Source organism: Vulpes vulpes, chromosome 7 (assembly GCF_048418805.1).
Source record: "Vulpes vulpes isolate BD-2025 chromosome 7, VulVul3, whole genome shotgun sequence".
Lineage (NCBI taxonomy): Eukaryota > Metazoa > Chordata > Mammalia > Carnivora > Canidae > Vulpes > Vulpes vulpes.
This window is the reverse complement of record NC_132786.1, coordinates 99,436,609-99,455,592: the sequence shown is the minus strand read 5'-3', so window position 1 is coordinate 99,455,592 and position 18,984 is coordinate 99,436,609. Positions and strand designations below refer to the sequence as shown.

Here is an 18,984-nt window from a genome sequence, read left to right as displayed (position 1 = left end):
CTTTGGTGGAATATGTAGAAGAATTACAAATTATGGTCGAGAAGAGGAATCTGTGAAACAGTAATTGAAGGCTGAGATGAGATATTCAGTGAGTCAAGAGAACAAGGGTAGTAGAGACTCATTGATAGAAACCAAGAAGAAATGAAACATATCTAAAAAGAAAGATAGATTCGAGGGTCAAATGCTACAGAAAAGTCAATCTTCATAAGGGCTTCAAATGCCCTAATAGATTGGAACTTAGGAGATTGTTGTTAGGGAGAGCATTCTCTGTAAAAGGTGCCAGACTAAACTACCTGAACAAGTTGAAGACATCTTTTGATACGCTGATATGAGAAGAGGATGAAAGAAGTCAGAATAAATTGAGAGAAAGTTCTACATTATATATGCTGCCATATTAATAGTTTTTTAAATAAAATCAGTATGGAAACATTTGTTTGGTATCACAGCGTAAACTATGTCTATAAGACAGCTTATCTGTTGTTAGCTCTCCTGGGGATAGGAAGTGACATTTCAGATTTCAATCTAAGAGGAAGTAAGTAATATGTATAACACCTGATGGGGAAATTCAAACACCTCTGTGTTTCAGGGTATACTTAACTTGATGTCATAAGAAATGAAAGCTATGTAAACAGACTTTGCAGTACAATAATTAAAATAACAGAAAAAATAAAACATATGTTATATTCCTGTAAATTGGACACACTGTTACAGAAAAATAGGCAAAGATCTGCTTCAGAGGCCAGATTCTCAGAGATAAAGAACTAGAAGGAACCTGGCACGATGGATAACTATTGAATTGAATTTTAGGAATTAAACCTTTTATAATACAAATGAAAAATTGGATAGTAGAAGGGCAAAATGATTTAATCAAAGTTGCTCAATGAAATAGTGACAGAAACTAGCATTAGTTATATTTGGCAGTTAAATTTGTTTCTCATTCATTAAGTGCAATTTATATGCCAGGGACTGTGCTAAGCACTGTCTATTCACTTTGTCTTTTAATCTTCAAAGACAATTATGACTTCAGTAATATTATTATTACATTTACAGAAGGGGAAACTGAGTCACGAGAAATAAAATAACATACCCAAGATCACTTTGTAAATGGTGGAGTTAGCATTTAAACCTAGGCAATCCGACTTGAGTTAAATGCTTTTAATCATGACCATCTTCTATCAGATATAAGCACATACACTGTAAAATTATTACTTGAAACTGTTAGAGACATTCAGCCTTCTTTTTTATAGATAAAGATCATATGTACATTAAATATTCTTTCTGGTTTTGGGCTTTAATGAGAAAGAGTTAAAAACAGAAAAGTCACAATGCGATAATTGAGAAATTTAATTTATTAAATTAATGTTTTCCTTCAACAAATAAATTTTGAAAAAAAACAGCTTTGATTTTTTCATTTTACCACAAATGTAACATAATAATAACATGGTTCAGAAAAGCTTATTGTCATCATGAAATAACACATTTTTGCCAAGGTAATTATTATAATAATAGGCTATTTCACATTTTTCCCTTCTCCACCCAAGTCATTTTTTTTTAATAAGCAGACTTTCATCTGCTTAGCATATGAGTTAGATGACAATGTATTTGCCTAACTGGTTGTTTTATTTTGGGAGTGCGAGGCAAGATTACATTCTACCAACAACTTTAGTCATCATCTTGCATGTAAATCATATAAATTGATTTAGCTTGACTTTCCAGTGGTAAAATTCTTTTTTTAAAAAAAGATTTTATTTATTTATTCATGAGAAACACAGAAAGAGAGAGGCAGAGACACAAGCAGAGGAAGAAGCAGGCTCCCTGCAGGGATCCTGATTCAGGACTTGATCCCAGGACCCCGGGATCACACCCTGAGCCGAAGGCAAACGCTCAATCGCTGAGCTACCCAGACGTCTCTCCAGTGGTAAAATTCTAAGAATATCGACTGATGTTTTTATATTCACCTTAGGTAACTAATGGAAAATCCAGTAAATAGAGCAGATTTTATTGGTGGAGAGGTGCACAGAAGACTTGTCGCCATTGTATTTGAATTGGCTGTTCAGCATTTACTAAATGGTGCTTCTTACTGACTTAAGAATTAACTAAGCCTTAGGTTTTGCTTCCATTCTAGATAAGTGCAGAAGAATGAAATGTGAGTCTGGCATAGGTCCTTTTTCTTCCCAGAACCTGTCTGGCCAAGTGCAGGCAAGCATGTAGGCCAAAGGTTTTCAGGGGAGAAAGGGGCAGAGAATTGCCAATTTTCCAGTTTTGCTCTATAGACTCTATCAACATTTCTCCAGTTAGGAGTCACAATCTAATTGACTATTCTAATTTGTCACCAGAGTCGAACATCACAGGCTCATGTATATAGGTTGAAAATCCTCACAAATAATCCTGATATATTAACTCACTGCAAGCCCTCCCTCCCACCTCTGCTCCAACAGACACACACCATTGTCTCAACTCCTGCTTGAGAACTCTAGACCTATATGGTGGTGAAGAGAACCATGGGTAAGAATGGAATATCCCACTCCTGGACCAGTTCTATGTCTGCAATTCTCAACCTCTGTCTTATTTAAGTTTGATAATTCTTTTTTGTTGGGAAATGGGACTGTGCTATACATTGTAAGCTGTTGACCATCATCCCTAGCTTGTACCCACTAGATGCCAATTACATTTCTTCCCCAGTTGTGATAACCATCAAATGTCTCTAGACATTGTCAAGTGTCCCCTAGAGGGCAAAGTCACTTCTGATTTTGAAGTGAGATTGAGAACCAGAATATTTTAGGCAATAAATTAAAGCAGGACCTAGCAAATGAGACTGTGGTGGACCTAGCTGAAGAGAATTAGAAATCCTTAAATGCAAACTGGAATGCATGCAGTTTATCTGGGGCTTTATATTTCATCCAAAGAAGCCACAAAACTATTTGGAATTTGTTCTGGTTATCTACTGCTGCATAAAAACCACTGTAAAATTTAGTGACTTAGAACAGTGACAACATTCCTTTTATTCACAAATCTGCAATTTGGCCATGGCTAAATGAGAGAGGTAGTTTTTGCTCTACCGGGGTGGCCCAAATTTGGGGGCTGGAATCATCTGAAAGCTCACTCACATGTCTGGTGGTTAATGGCTGGCTGTCAACAGGGGCTTCAGCAGGAGCTATGGCTAAAAGACTCACACGTGGCCTTTTCATGTGGCTTTCTCACGGCATGGTGGCTGGATTCCAAGGGCAAGTGTCTCAAGAGAACCAGGCAGAAGCTGTTTTGCATTTTATGAATTGTTCTTGGAAGTCACATAACATCACTTCCACTGTGGTCAAAAGTCTGCCCAGATTCAAGAAAAGGGAACATAAACTCCATTTTTTGGTGAAGAGATGTCAATGTCACTTTATAGGAAGAGCAAATAAGATAGTATGTATTGCTACAGTCATCTTTGGAAAATACAAGCTGCCACAAATTTGAATTGGCAGATAATTTAGGATTGGTTATCTGGAGTCTATGACAGTGTTATCTAAGGATTTTTCTAAGGACCACATATATCAATAAGCTGGGGAATATTTGTTTCAAATGCCAGAATCTGGACCTCTCTCTCAAGATTTGCATTTGGCAGATCAGCTTTAGGCATCTGGCATCTGGTTTTTCAAGAAGTCCTCAAAATTTTTCTTATGTGTGTTAAGAATGTTCTTTGTTTATATAGATACTTTAATCATTTACATATTTCCATTATACATTTACACGTTTTCTTCCATGAAACAAGGTGGTGATACAGGGAGATCTTTGAGGAATGTAGGTCTCCGGAAGAACCACTTCAAACATGCCTTTGGATTTGTAATATGCGTATGTTACTTGTCAAAAGACACTTTCAAAGTAGTGTTGCTGATTGAGGTTTTTGGACATTGATTTTAGTTTCCACGAATGTCAAAATAAAAAATAAAAAAAAGGAAAGAGGTCACGTTATAGTTACAGTCCAGAAATTTGGGATTTCTTTTAGTCAAATTTTATATGCTTTTATGCTACATTTGAAAACTATAGGCATAAAATGAAAAAGCAACATTTGTAATGATGTAGTTAAAGTTTTGTTGGAAGGATTCCCTGTAGAAGCTTAACATGATAATGTATATGGTAATGGGAATTCCATTTTTTTCAAGGAGCTTCATGAAAAATGTGGGAAATAAAATGCTAGTACAGGGACATTTCCCTGACTTAAACTTTCCTGATCAAGCAACTTCAATGATGTAAAATATATTGAGAAAACAGTATTTTTTTTTTTTTAAAGCCTCTGTGCATCAAAATAGAATACAGAAGTTCATACTTAACTTGGAGTCTATAGACTACTAACTTGCATGAAAGTCTGATAGGGTTTCTACTTTCCAGCAGAGGAAAAAACATTGTGTTAGAATGGATCAGAAGTGAATGACTATAGTCTGGCACAATAAGGACTAGGAGCTATTGAGGCAACAATAAAAATTTAATTATTTCAAAGCATGGTAGTTTTTCTGAGTACAGGAAACCCACTCATGCCTAGTATTTTTAGAGGTACCACTATAATACAGAGATACAGCAACTCCTTTTCATCATAGTGGGCCTGAGTTTTGAAAAGTTTAACTAATATTAAATATATTTAATAGATCAGGAAAATATTTAACAATTTAAAAAACAATTTCTTCTAAATGCTTAAAATTAAATAAGTTTTGGTGCTTTTAGTACACAAACTTTTATTATGTATAAAATTATTTTTTGTAGATTGTCTCAGTTGCAGGAGATTGTCTCATTTGCAATTTCCTTATTGACATGCAAATAATTCATTCTATTAAGATATTCTCTTATTTTTTTTTACTAAATTAAAAGCTTAATTGTGACATGAAATTTAACATAGCAATCTAAATCTAATATAGAAAACCATATCAGCATTTCAGAGTGATATTCGTATCAGCAAATGCTAATAAGGTGGGAAGGAATGGTGAACCAAGAGGGTCATCTAATCCCTACCATTAAGTCCTATTGAATCTAGCTCTAAAATTGCCCTCAGATATATTTGCTTCTCTGCCTCCACTGCCACCAGTATTGTCCATGGCACCATCATCTCTCCCATCTGTATTTCTTCACTACACTTCTGTCTCCCTCTTCTCTTGCTGCCTCCAATCCCTTCTCCTTGGAGCCATCAGATCAAGTTATTTCCTTCTCTAATCTGTTACTGTGAGTTTCCATTCTATTTCATATAAAACTCAAAGTCCTTACCCTCTTCTTTGAGACTCTGAATGATTGGGTTTCTTTTTATTTCTCCACATCTCACAAAACTCTACTTTGCTCACTCTGCTCTAGATCCTTTGGCCCTCACTAAGTGTTTTGGCCTTTGTATAGATAATTCCCACCGCCTCTTCTCTATATTCTTGGCAGAGCTGGCTCTTTGTTCTTCTGGTGTCAGATTGAATATCGCTTTCTTTAAGAGACCTTTCTTGACCACACTTCCTAATGTAGGTCTGTCTCTCCTTGACATTATTCTTCATTACAGTAGAGACATTATTCTCCATTACAGTACAGTGTGTTAAGTTCTTTTGTAATTTGTATCATAATATATTCTGTTTATTTATTTTGTTTCCCTCACAAGCTCCATGATGGCAAAGACCAATCTGTTTTATTGAACACTGGCAATGGTGAGTGCCTGGCATATAGTAGTATCTAATATTTTTTGAATGAATGAATAAATGAATAGTGGTCTATAAGTAAATCAAAAGCTAAATACACAGAATCTATAGTGGCAAGTGTGGATGCTAATAAAACTTTTCTATATATTTAAGAAAAATTGGGGTGATTCATAGATGCTCTAACTGTACGGATTATGAAATAAGAAATTTGTAGAGTTTATAATCGATGTTTTACTGTGATATTATAAATTGCATTGATTCCATTCTCCAAACATGACTTTGTCAGAATTCAGATAGGGTGTTGGAGATATTTGGCCTGATTCAATCAAGTGTTTCTTCAGAGGAGAATGAAAAGAATGAGACAATGGATATGGAGATATATAGCATGGAATTATTAGCTCTGATATCCATTTACCCTCAAGTACTATCAAGAGATTATATCTGTTATTAATGTTCTTTATGGAGTTTGAAAATTTTAGCCTATACATTACATTCAGTAATGATTCAATAAACATGAGTTTAGGGCAGCCATGGTGGCCCAGCCGTTTAGCGCTGCCTTCCGCTCGGGGTGTGATCCTGGAGACCCTGGATGAGTCCCTTGTTGGGCTCGCTGCAATGGAGCCTGCTTCTCCCTTTGCCTGTGTCTCTGCCTCTCTCTCTATGTCTGTCATGAATAAATAAATAAATAAATAAATAAATAAATAAATAAATAAATTCATTCTTTAAAGAAAAAAAACATGAGTTTAATTGAATTTACCTTGGAAAGTTGGAAATGAGAAACATTTCTCTTTGTTCAAGCTTCTAGATTTACTCCTTGGCATCCAATTAATGATAATTTTAATAGAGATTATGACGAAAAGACAATTTTTTTTGCATTGGTAACCGGTGCATGCTTCTTGAAGCCAGAGTCGATGGTATAAGAATTTTTCTGTCTCTGAAGTGAGCTTAGGAATGGGGGTCGTATATTATAAAAACAGAAATAAAAATATTTTTTGAAGGAATAGAAAATTTTTGGAGAAGGAAGACTTGATCTGATTGGTTCTACCATTCCTTCCCACTAAGAGGGCCTAGTTTTAATTACTTTTCTGTACCGAATAGATTGCAAAATGGATATAATTATATAGGCTGCTAATGCAAATATAAATCTCTTTACCTTATACTTATGTCAAGATGTGATGATACAGGCAACAATTTTATTATAAAAGGCATGCACAGTAGGTCTTATGTAAAATAAAACAAGAAAGAAACCTTTAGGTGGCGGCCAAGAGCTATGATTATGAATTCCTTAGTCTGCTGTTATGAGAATTTATGATCTTGTTTGAAAATAGTCATGTTAAACAGACTATGTAAACCAGAGTAATTCAGTGCAAAGCAAGTACAAGAAACAAAATTAGGCATGCAAAGAAATGGTTTTGAATGTTAATATCATTAACCAAATTTTAGTTTTGATTAAACAACAGGTATTCTTATTATGAATATTAGGAAACTAGATCTGGGAAGTTAATTTTATTGGTAGTCATGGGATTACTCTTGGCAGTTAGATAATTGTTTTAATTTTGAAAGAAATCATCTTTAAAATAAACTGGTAGCATTTTAAGAACTCTGAGAGTGTAATAAAGATGTCAAAACTGTCCAGATGCTCATTGTGCAACTGGAAACTCCACTCAAAATTGACACAATGCCCCAGAAAAAAAGGTCAATGATCTTACTCATTCTTGCAACATCTGCCAGAAGCTGTGGCTTCTTGGAGTACTGTGTTCTTTTTCTCTTGCTTTACTCTCTCAAATGAAAGTTTATGATAAAATCCATCATATAACTCTTTCAATTCTAGAAAATAAAAAGGAAAAAACAGAAAATATTTGTTAAAGTATTATGATTTTATGATAGTATAAACTAGATTTTTCTCCCTGCTTGTTTTTTCATCAATATGCATTAATCTACTAGAGGAAACAATTTTAAGCATCAGTCTTAGAGGTTGCTTTATAATAATATTCATTTAAAAGTTATTAATGATTAATTCTGTTAGCATTTAGATTCATAAGGTACATTTTGACAACATTTTTGTCAATATAGACTGAATTTGGATGTTTGCTTCCAATTAGTCAAGACTTCTTGTCCACTGAAATAGCACACATTTAACATCAACTATATGCATACTGAAGATTATGGAGGAAGAGGGGATCCTTGGGTGGCTCAGAGGTTTAGTGCCTGCCTTTGGCCCATGGCGTGATCCTGGAGTCCCGGGATCGAGTCCCACATAGGGCTTCCTGCATGGAGCCTGCTTCTCCCTCTACCTGTGTCTCTGCCTCTCTCTCTCTCTCTCACTGTCTCTGTGTGTGTGTGTGTGTGTGTGTCTCATGAATAAATAAATAAAATCTTAAAAAAAAAAGATTATGGAGGAAGAAAAACAAGTAAAACACAAACAGTATATATGGAGTTGACAAGCTTTTGAGATGCAATAAGAGAACAGAAACAAATTAAAATACTATACCAAAACCACACATTATATTGAGTAATAAAAAAGAAGAGAAGGAAAAGTGTGGGTTGATATTAACAAGGAAAATCTCTATAGAGAAGAGATTTCTAGTAAATCTAGTAAATTGGTGGTTTCCCAGTACATTATTGGGAAAGTAAACATTTTAATTCCTAAGAAACTTTATTTCAGTTACTTAATGTCAATATTCCAAAATTGTACTGTGGTAATATAGATGTAGCAATTGCATTGAATAGCTCCTTTTCCAAATATTTTCCACTGTGTTAGTCAATGGCAATGTGAAAGCATCTCAAAAAATCATTTACTATGTTGTTGGATTACATAGCAAGCTACAGAAGGAGAATTACCTAGAAATTATTTCACACCTTACTTTACAATGTAAAATTGTCTAGGAGTAAAGTTAGGTTAAAAGCCTAGAAAGTTGTACCTATGGGATTTATGTGATAGAAATATAATATTTTCCTTGTCACCACGAATATCTTCAAAATGATATTCCTGAGGACAGGAATTAGGAAAGCTGGCTCTAAATTGACTCTGGATATATATATATATAATCATATATATGGTAAAATTATAGTCAGGATACATCACTTCTCTGAAACCATCTTCCTTCTCCATAACATGAAAGAGAAGTGCATAGTCTGTACATTTACATGTCAGGAATTTTAGAGAGTAAAAGTTAAATAATCCAACATTATCAACACAGAAAATTTTGCTCATATGACAGATAAAAGCATGGCATAGTTTCTATGAGAATTGCAAAATCAATCTACCTATATACAAAACCCCAAACATAAGTCAAGAATGACTCTCTAGCATTGTGAAGTGCTCAACATGCATGACTGTGTGTTGGTGTTATAATTATATCCATAATAAAGACAAGAAGATATGGAAAATTCTTCTGTACTAAAATTTTATATAACAGCGATTTAGTTCCCAAGTCATGGTCTTTTTTCAGAACCTTTAAGCAAGTACCTTTAGGCGAGATAAAAACTGTTAAGAGCAAAAGTAATAAAAACAGAGGATAACAGAAAAGGCAGATAACTATGGTGAGTGAAAATGAATTACCAAAGCTTTGAGGGCTATATAACCAGTAGGCATTATGGAGCATCAGTATTTTCTTATGGATTTAAAAGACTGAAGATTTATCAGTGGATGACTGTAATTTTTTAGGTGCTTAAGAAATGCAGACTACTCTGAGTTTTAATTATAAGTATGTGAAAGCATAAATAATTTGCGACTATGCTAATGGGTTTAGTTATATATGAATATATCTCATACAATTTATATAACTATATGGTCATAAATAATTCAGATATTAAGATATATATCTCCTTAGTTCAAAGCAATGCATTTAAACCTGAAAGGACCATTTATCTTTACATGCAATCCACTATTGCATACTTTCAGAAATTAGGTAAAAGCTTACAAAAGAAAGATAAACATCCAATTACCAAAACAAAACAAAAAGCAACTCAAAGTGTATGCCCCTTTGATGATAGGGGAGCAAAAGAAAAGAAATTCAAGAAATTTTTATTATTCTATCTGCCATATCGAATAAACAGTATAAAATGATGGATGTGCCCAAATGCTTTTTACTTTCAACACCGTATGAAAATAAGTAGGAGAAGAACTTTTTTTAAAAAGGATTTTATTTATTTATTCATGAGAGAGAGAGAGAGAGAGAGAGAGAGAGGCAGAGACACAGGAGAAGCAGGCTCCATGCAGGGACCCCAATGCAGCCCTCAATCCTGGGACTCCAGGATCACACTCTGGGCCGAAGGCAGGCACCAAATCTCTGAGCCACTCAGGCATCCCAGAGGAAATCTTTTGTGTCTTGTTTCTTACAACTATCAAAAACTACAATGAATCCTGAACCACATCTTTATTCTGCTTCTCTTCAGTGGACCACATAATGTACAAAAGTTATTTTATCTTCCGTGGTAACAACTCAGCATGCTGGACTTGCTGATTTCAGAGTCCTGCTCTTCACTACGTGATTAGAGTGAATAATGCCAGAACTGGACAAATGTAGAAGATGACAATCTCCTTGATTCTATTCACTGTGAACTTAAGGAGGGGACAAAGAGAAAAAAAGCAGGCTACTGTTTAAGATGCTATTTTCTAAGGCTAATTTTTCTTTTCACTTTTCTTATATTAAAGAAATACTTTAAATTGCTTCGATTGTAATGCTTTGCACAAAGTCAGTGGGACTGGCATTCAAATAATCAGGAAAAATAATACTTGGAAGGAGAGAGAAAAGAATTCACCAAGGAACAATACATAATAATTTAGAAAAAGCAAAATACACAAACTTCTAGAAGAGGAAGTACAAAGAGAGTAAGAAAAGGTGGCAAAAATGAAAAACTAAAGGCAGGGAAGAAGACTAAAGATACGCATAATACCAAAAAAAAGCTAAGAAGAGAGAGGAGGCTAAGAAACAAGAGTGAAGCCAGAAAAAAAGTAATGACACTAGAGAGTAGAAATAGCAGAATAAGATGGGAAAAAGGAGGTCAAGGCTTAAAGATTAAAAAAAAAAAAAAGCACAAAATGAGTTGGAGAGCAGCAGACAAAGAAGTAGGATACAAATGGAAAGAGAGCAGTGTCTAGATTATAAAGGGGGGGAGTGTAGACAAGTAGGAGGGAGGGAGGCCGCAGAGCAAAGAGCTACTGGACCAAGTGATTTTGCTTTGTCTTTTACGAGAAGAGTTTGTGCCACTTGAATGGAGCTTGCAAATGGGTGTGAATTATTTTACTGGTATCATTCAAAGTTCTGCTGTGATAGTGTTAGGAATTTGGAATAGTAGTATAAGCCTAACTAAGCTACTAACTTCCCTTTATATTGAATCAAAGCAGTCAAATTTCCATCCGTCTGCAGTTTTCAGGCTCTATTTGAATAACACATACTAAACTATAGGTAGGCTAGGAAAATTTTGGACATTAAAAAAAAAAGAATTGTTTTATTAAAAAACGTGCTCATTTGCTCACATTCTCATTGCTTTAATGTATAATTGTGGCTTTTTTGTTGTTTTTTTTTTCATATCAGTTTGGCCAAATTTAGGCAGTTTTGTGAAAATTCAAATATTCTTGAAATATGCAAATAATAATTGCAACTATGAGGATCAAATTGCTAAAGTAAAACAGACCATCAAATCACCATTTAAAAGGCTCTTTGTCTAAGTAGCCAGTTTTAAAAATTGCTTTTGGGGAAAAACAGACAGTTTAAAGTTGCCATTAAGGACACATTAAGAATGATTTGTTACGTGGCAGGTCAAAAGTAATCAATAGTTTCTTAGTTTTGAGCTGGAATTTGAAACCTGGATATATTTTCTACTTTTCTGTCTTTTTGTTTTTATTCTTGAATAGCCTCTGAGCAAATTATCCATTGAGTGAGGTTTTATATCTTCAAGTTCAGCTCTGTTAAGGTGTTCACTTTTGTTTCTCCATGGGAACAAACATGTTGCCTTGGAAACTGGGTAGTACAAAATATAGATAGTACAGAAAGCTTTATAGAAAGAATCAAGCTTGTAATAGAAAGTTAACTACTTAATGCAAGTACTATCTGGGCTCTCTAACACCAACATATTAGGCATTCAAAAAGAATAACTTGATTATGTGGTTTATCAGATGTTGGAACAATAAAATATAAGGAAACTACCATTTTCTCATTAAGAAAAAATGTAAAGGTTTACTTTTCATTAAAAAATAGAAACCACCAAAAAAGATTGATCATGGTGATTATTTGCATTGAATAAAATAAATGCCTTCAAGATTTCTTTTATAGGATGAGTGCTATTTACACACTGATGTTGTCTTATTCCATATACCACACCTATGTACACTATGAGGTGTGCTGAGCCTCAGGTCAAGGGAAAAGTAGGAAACAGGAAAAAGGGAGCTGGGACCAAGGTTCTAAAGTGAATGAGTTACCAGCATTTCCAGTTGTCATATCAGAGTAAGGACTGTGGGATTCTGAGCCAAGAATGATTTATAAGGGGCTGTAATTAAGTAGGGGGTGAATATGGCAATAGGAATTCCTGGAAGTGCTAGTGTTTTCACTCCAGATAAGGGAAGGAAAGAGCTCATTCAATTGGAAGCAGAGCTCCAGCCTGTTCTAGGAACTGGGTGTGAGGTGTCTGCCCAGATTCTAGTCAGGAGGCAGGGGCTTTGTTAAACCAGTGGTTATTTAGCTTAGGGCATCAGTTCCAACACCAGGAGTGGAGGATGTCTTTAAGGACAGGCATCCACAATGAAGATTGGGCAACAGAATTGTTGGGTGGGAGAGTGGCTGCAGTTTGCTGGGTACATGAATGCATAGAACACTCTATTCTGGATTCTGGGCCCAGGAACACATGGTTAATTTCAGACTCCATTTAATGATTATGGATAGAGCTCTTAATATATTGCTTGGCTGCATTAGGATTGACTCTGAGGCTGGGTAGAGCATTGACTGAAAGATTTTAGGCAACTAGATGATACTGATACAGGTAGCAATTAAAAACAAAAAAGAGACTTGATATGTCAAAAATCAACCCACAATAAGAATTCTACACTTACTATTAATGTTAGTACATCTGTCTGTAGGAAGAAACATTTGTAATTCATTGGCAATAGGACACTCAACACAGGGCCAGCATTTAGTTTTGTTTTCAGTAATATGTTATCCCAGCAATTACTGCATGTTACTTTTAAGTAAGAAAAATGTCTGATGTGACATTAACCCCTTTAATAAAGTAACAAAAGAAACTTCAGTAGAAGAGTTAACAGTATTTTTAAAAAGTGCCTAGATGCCATCTTCTTACCTTGTGGTTTTCAGAGTTCTGCAGTGGCTGTTTGGCAGAAGCTCAAAGCTACTGCAGGGAACCAATGTGAGCTGCACTGTGGTTCATGAATCTGAGATCAATGAACTGGCAAACCCCTTCAGCTTTCTGAAATAATGTGGTCATGCTGTGTGTGTCTCATTGCACTTTGGGGTTGTGGTTCATTTAATTTTATGGAATAAAATAGGCTTCTATGGAAAGTAGCATTTTTTTATATAAGTTAGAAGCAGATAAAACAAAACTAATTTTGAAATAAAGCCCCAGTGTCTCCTATAGCTTGCATGTAAATTCCCTGGGCAATATTAGCAATAGAGATGCTATTACTAATATAAAACAAAAGATATAAGAATAGGCAATTGTTATTTTAAAAGGAAGTAGACATCCAAAAGAGGAAGATGTGAGGTTAAAGGGAACAATGGAATAAAAAATGATAGTGAGAAAGCTAAGAAAGAAGGAAAATAAGCTGATAAAGATTTTTAAATAATTTTTAAACTATAAAATATAGGAGTATAGATGTCCCTCTTATGGTTTATACATTGAGACAAAAACTAAAGCAATGTGTTAGATCTTCACATGGCTCTGCTCACAGTAGTCAGATAACTTGTTTCCCTTTTTCTGTGTACACAGTTACTTAAAGATTGCTCTCACAAATATACCACTGCAGTAGTGGTTGGGTATCTGTGTGACAAGATATTGTTTAGTTATTTCATATGTAATACACACACAATCCGATGAAACGTTTAATCATTTTACTTTATTAACTTGTGTAAAAAAATCACTACATCAAAAACAGGAAACACAGTACAGTTCTAATTTGGGCTCTTGGAGTTCAAAAACGAGCATAGCATGGCAAGTAAGGGGGATTGTTCTATACTTACAATGTAGAGAATTAGAAGCAGATATGGAGTGCTGTCAAAGATAAACAATGGCAGACACTAGTTAAAGGAGTGAAGACATATTTTAATCAGTAATAACTATTGCAGTAAGGAAAAGATTCCAGCATGAGTTGAACTCAACTTCAAATTCTAGGGGGTGATGAGGTGTTTTAAAAGGAGAGTAGGGAAAGGAGCCAGCAGGGGCTCAATAGAATTTTTCAATTACAAAGAGCGGGAAGGAAGGATTTGGTCCATGTGAAATCCAAGTTAGGTTCCTATACTCCCAAAGAGACTAGGAGACAGGGGCTCTATCTTCACATGTGGGCTGGAACAAACACTTTTGGTTGCCATGAGTTTTCTTACGCAGGTACTTTAAGGGGACTAAGGTCATCCTAGCAATGCAGCCTTAAGCTGTAGAAACTGTATCAGTGCTCATTTAAGTCTTTATAGGTTGAAGCATAGTTAAGAAGACTCAAAGGAACCTGACTAGAGCTTGGTCAAGGAAGAATCTTTGTCAGTGCTAAGGAGAAATGTGCCTGGGAGGTCTCTCAAGACTTGACATCTGAAACTCTTGAAGGTGACGTAAGAGGATTCCCGGAAGACACAATGGGGAAATTAATGAGCTAAATATAGTGAGGATATGTGGCTTTTGCGGTGGCAGGAAATGAGGTTGAAAGGTATTCAGGAGTGACATGGTACCATGCTATTGAGTTTGGATTTTGTCCCATAGTCCAGTGCTTCCCAAAGTATGGGGCTTATCTATAGATGATATATATATATTTTTGGTACAATAACACAGCATTAAATCATAATTAAATCACACAATAAAAAATAATTTTCTTTTCAATTATCTTTTAACTGATCTAATTTAAGGAGAAAGTCTTATGTTGATACTAATATGTGTGTTAAATGGTATTTGCTAATCAGTCCTTTTAATAAAGAAGTAGATTTCTGTTAAAATTCAATTTTTCATTGAATTTTCAAAAATCTATTTCTTTTTTAACATCTGGTGGTTTTAGTAACTTTTAGTAACTATGAATGAATAATATGATCTTTTAAACACATTTAAGTTAAAAGAATCCTTCCATTTATTTTATAGATTTAATTAATCTATTTATTGGAGAGAGAGAGCATGAGCAGCAGGATAGTTAGAGGGGGAGGGGGAGGGGGAGAGAGAGAGAGAATCTCAAGCAGACTCTGCAGAGAACATGGAGCCTGCCACAGGGCTCGGTCTCACGACCCTGAGATCATGACTTCAGCCAAAACCAAGAGTCAGATGCTTAACCACCTGAACCCCAAGAATCTTAAATCTATTTAAAGACAAATATTAAACATAGCAGCGGTAGGAAGAATCAAGATGACTCCTTTGCTTTTGGGTTACTCAAAGAAGACAGTGGTGGTGTTATTAACAGAAGAGTTACAGGAAAATTGCCAGAACAAAGCAAAGGAAAATAAAACTGAGAATAAGTTCCTTGTCTCTTATTACTGAATGTCCAACAAAGTTTATTTAGACCTATTGTCTTCCAATATCCCATTACTTTAAGGTCATATCCAATACACCTTCACATTCTCTGCTATACAGCCAATAAAAACAAGTCATAAAAAGCACTGTATTTGTAAAACCTGCTTTCTCACTGGATTGCTTCACTTATAGTGTGCTCAGATTACTTTTTCTTCTGCCAGGCATTAATTCTAGGTTACATCTTTGCTTCTTGTTGTAGTTTGGTCTTGGCCTCAACATCAAGATTTTCTTTGGTCTTTATTTTACTTGCACCTCTGAGCACTTCTGGAATACTATATCCAGCCAGGCTCTAGACCCTTGTGTCTCAGATGCTGGCACCAGCACACCCCCAATAAAAGATTGTCTTTTATATGTACCATGTCCCTTACAGGATTATCCTTCTCTCTTGCATGGGGACTTGGAATTGGGACTTTACGAAATATGTGGATCATGCATTAAGGTATCCAAGGTCAAGAATGCCAAAGTTGGGGTGCCCAGGTTGCTCAGTCAGTTAAATGTCTGCTTTCAGCTCAGGTCATGATCCCAAGGTCCTAGGATCAAACCCTGCATTAGGCTCCCTGGTCGGTGTCTGCTTCTCCCTTTCCCTCTGCTTTTCCCCCTGCTTGTGTTTGCTCTCTCTCCCTCTCTCTCTGTCAAATAAATAAATACAATATTTAGGGAAAAAAATAATGCCAAAGTTTTCTTCATCTCTGGATATCAGGCAGCCATTTTCCTTTTTTTGGAGTAGTTTAGAGCAAAATCTCTCTTTTGGAGCAAGAACTCAATTTTTTGTTTCTTCCTTTTGAAATGGATACCTTTTCCTTTTGAGTTTCTCTTTGAGGCATGCATCTGAAGTTATTCTGTTTATCTTCTGAGATGCTGTGCTTTATCATATCAAAAATATATACTAGGTACTAGATACATAGTACACATCCTTGATGGTTTGATCCTGCTGAATGCCTGTGGGGAGGGCAGTCTTCTTTTTAATCAATAGGCCCTTTCAAATTGAGTCTTAGGATAGAATTGTCTTTAAGTGAAAAATTAGCAACATCATATTTTCAATTCATCATACATTATTTGTAATTAAATAAAGTACTTCAGGTTTTCTTATGATTTTTCAACATTTTTGGAAATTTTGTTACATTTGGAGATATAGTAATACATGTACATTTTAAGATAAGTACAGTTTTAAAATTTCATATGAAACTTTTAGGTGTAATTAAACCCAAGAATAGGTGCTCCTTTCTTCTAATAATCTACTTTTTAATTATGGACTTCCTTTTAGTGATTTTTAGATAGGTACCCAAGAATTAAAGGCCTGCAAATGGATTAGACTTATTAAACACAAATACTTACTTCCTATAACATGTATTCAAAAAATTTGTCTTGGAATATTTTGTTAACTTTAACACTTCCAGTTTTTTAAAAAGATGAGTCATTTCCTCTGTCTGGGGCATGACTGAGAGTGGTAAAAGTCTGGGTAAATATGTTAAGGTCTCAGGCATTTGTTAGAGTACAGGATCCAAGTTTAGTTTCGAATTTCAGCTTGACTTTGAAATCAGGTGATGATGTTATTCAGAAAAAGCAATGAAGGAATGACTGATTTAGTAGGTAAAATTTTAACTCTTTCTCCAGTGATTATCTCTAGTAGAAACAGGTGATATCCCAAGCCTTAGGTTTTTGAAATACTCTTCCATAAGTGTAATGAGCCTAAATTCTTACTAAGGCACACCTTCTTTGCTTTATCTTTGGTCAATTTTGGTCAATAGGATAAGAATTTAAGTTGAAGAGTGATGTCATAGCTGTAACAAAAAGGATGTTAAAGAATACTTATATGTCTATTCTAATCATTAACACAGCATTTTACCAGAACAAATGTGGCCTTCAGCTATCATGTGTAATAGCTATTGAGACCTTGACAGGGCACCTGGGTGGCTCAGTAGTTGAGCATCTGTCTTTGGCTCACCTCAAGATCCCAGGGTCCTGGGATCGAGTTCTGAATCAGGCTTCCACAGGGAACCTGCTTCTCCCTCTGCCTATGTCTCTGCATCTCTCTCTGTTCATGAATAAATGAACAAAATCTTTTTAAAAAATAGGTATTGAGGCCTTGAGAAACTTACTCAGTTTCTTTCAGCCTCAGGATTCTCAGCTGAGCAAAGAGGAATTATAATACCTTCTTATTTATCATGAAGATTCAATTAAAAAGTTTATTGAATGTGGTAACATTTGTAAAATGCCTCAGATGTCACCTAGCATATAGTTGGGGTTGTTTTCACCCCAAGTTCCCTATTCCATCCCCCTGTCCTTCCTTGGAAGAGAGAGAAAATGTTTTTCTTCAAAAGTCATTCATTTCTTGATGGAAGATGATAATGTGTTAAAATCTAAGATGAGTGATAGGTAGTAATAGAAAATGATGGATAATGGCAAATATTAAACAGATTAGGATCTGGATAAAATATTAGACTCCATTAGCTAAGATAGTCTTCTGCATTCATGTGTGTTACACATGATAAAGTAGAGCAATTTTTAACTGCTTAGTAGTTAGAGAACACTATTTGGAAAGCTCTTGATAAGTTCTTAGATGAGGTCAGTTTTTGCAGGTATGTGTTGGCCTTACCAAGGCTTCATGAATCATGTGTGATGTAAAGATAAGATTCTATACAGTGGAACAGAGGAAAACAGAATTAAGAAATAGGAGGGATGAGAATAGGAACAAAGTAGAGGCATCAGGAGATGTAATAAAGCTGTCATATGAATAACATTACTTTCCTCATGAACTATTAAAATTACTAGACTCATAGAATGCTTGTTGTGAGTGGGTTTTTGGAGGTACCAGAAAAGTAAAAAAGTTGACTCTAGCAGGATAATAATAACTGTTACAGGGAGAATTTGGAGCATTGAATTCGAACTAATGATTTGAATGAGAGTCATTTGGGTCTCTGTATGTGAGAGTCTCTGTTGATGTTTGCTTTATACATGATCACATGACATTTCATCAATACATAGAGTGTTATGGATCATGTTACTGTATGTATGACACTTTATGATATAATATCCTATTCAAATTATTTTGAAATAGAAATACGAAGTTCTTAGTTTTTTGTAGTAAATGTACTTTCCATATATGACGCAAAATTCTCTAACAGAGCTCTAACTCCCAGTTACACTATTGATGAAGTTATATTCTCCTACATGACAACAAGGAGAGCTAGTAATGGACATCCCACCCTTGTTCCTAGTTACCAGCATTTTAATAATGTTTATTCTTTGCTATACTCATGAAAATTCTTCTATAATTTTTAAAGACTTACATATATATATATTCTTGTAGGGACAGACATACTCAAATAACCAACAAGACTATCAAATGGAAAGAAAAAAAATAGTAGTGGAATGAGAAGAAGCTGTTGCAAAGGGTGACTTTTGGAAGAAAGAAAGGAATGACTGACTTTCAATGCCATAGCCAATTATCACTTATTTGTTTATGTATACATCATCAAAGATATTTGACTAGTGTTTAAAAGGATGTGCATTTTCATATAATATTTAAATCAATCAAAAGAGTGTGAGAAGTGTTGGATTTTTATTCTGAATTTTAACAGATCTTTGTGACAAAGGCACAATTTTTATACATAAAGATAGTATAGAACATGGC

At 34.9% G+C, this 18,984-nt stretch overlaps 1 protein-coding gene across 2 annotated transcripts in view; it reads left to right on the top strand.

Moving 5' to 3' along the window:
• MACC1 (MET transcriptional regulator MACC1) overlaps nucleotides 1-18,984 on the top strand; it is a 182,498-nt gene that overhangs the window by 15,202 nt on the left and 148,312 nt on the right. The window contains exon 2 of one of the 2 annotated variants that reach the window (XM_072764510.1): nucleotides 5,603-5,648. The exons of the other annotated variant lie outside the window; for it this stretch is intronic. The gene's annotated coding sequence lies outside the window, so the exon portion shown is untranslated. The remainder of the gene's footprint in view (nucleotides 1-5,602; nucleotides 5,649-18,984) is intronic. 2 annotated transcript variants of the gene reach the window in all.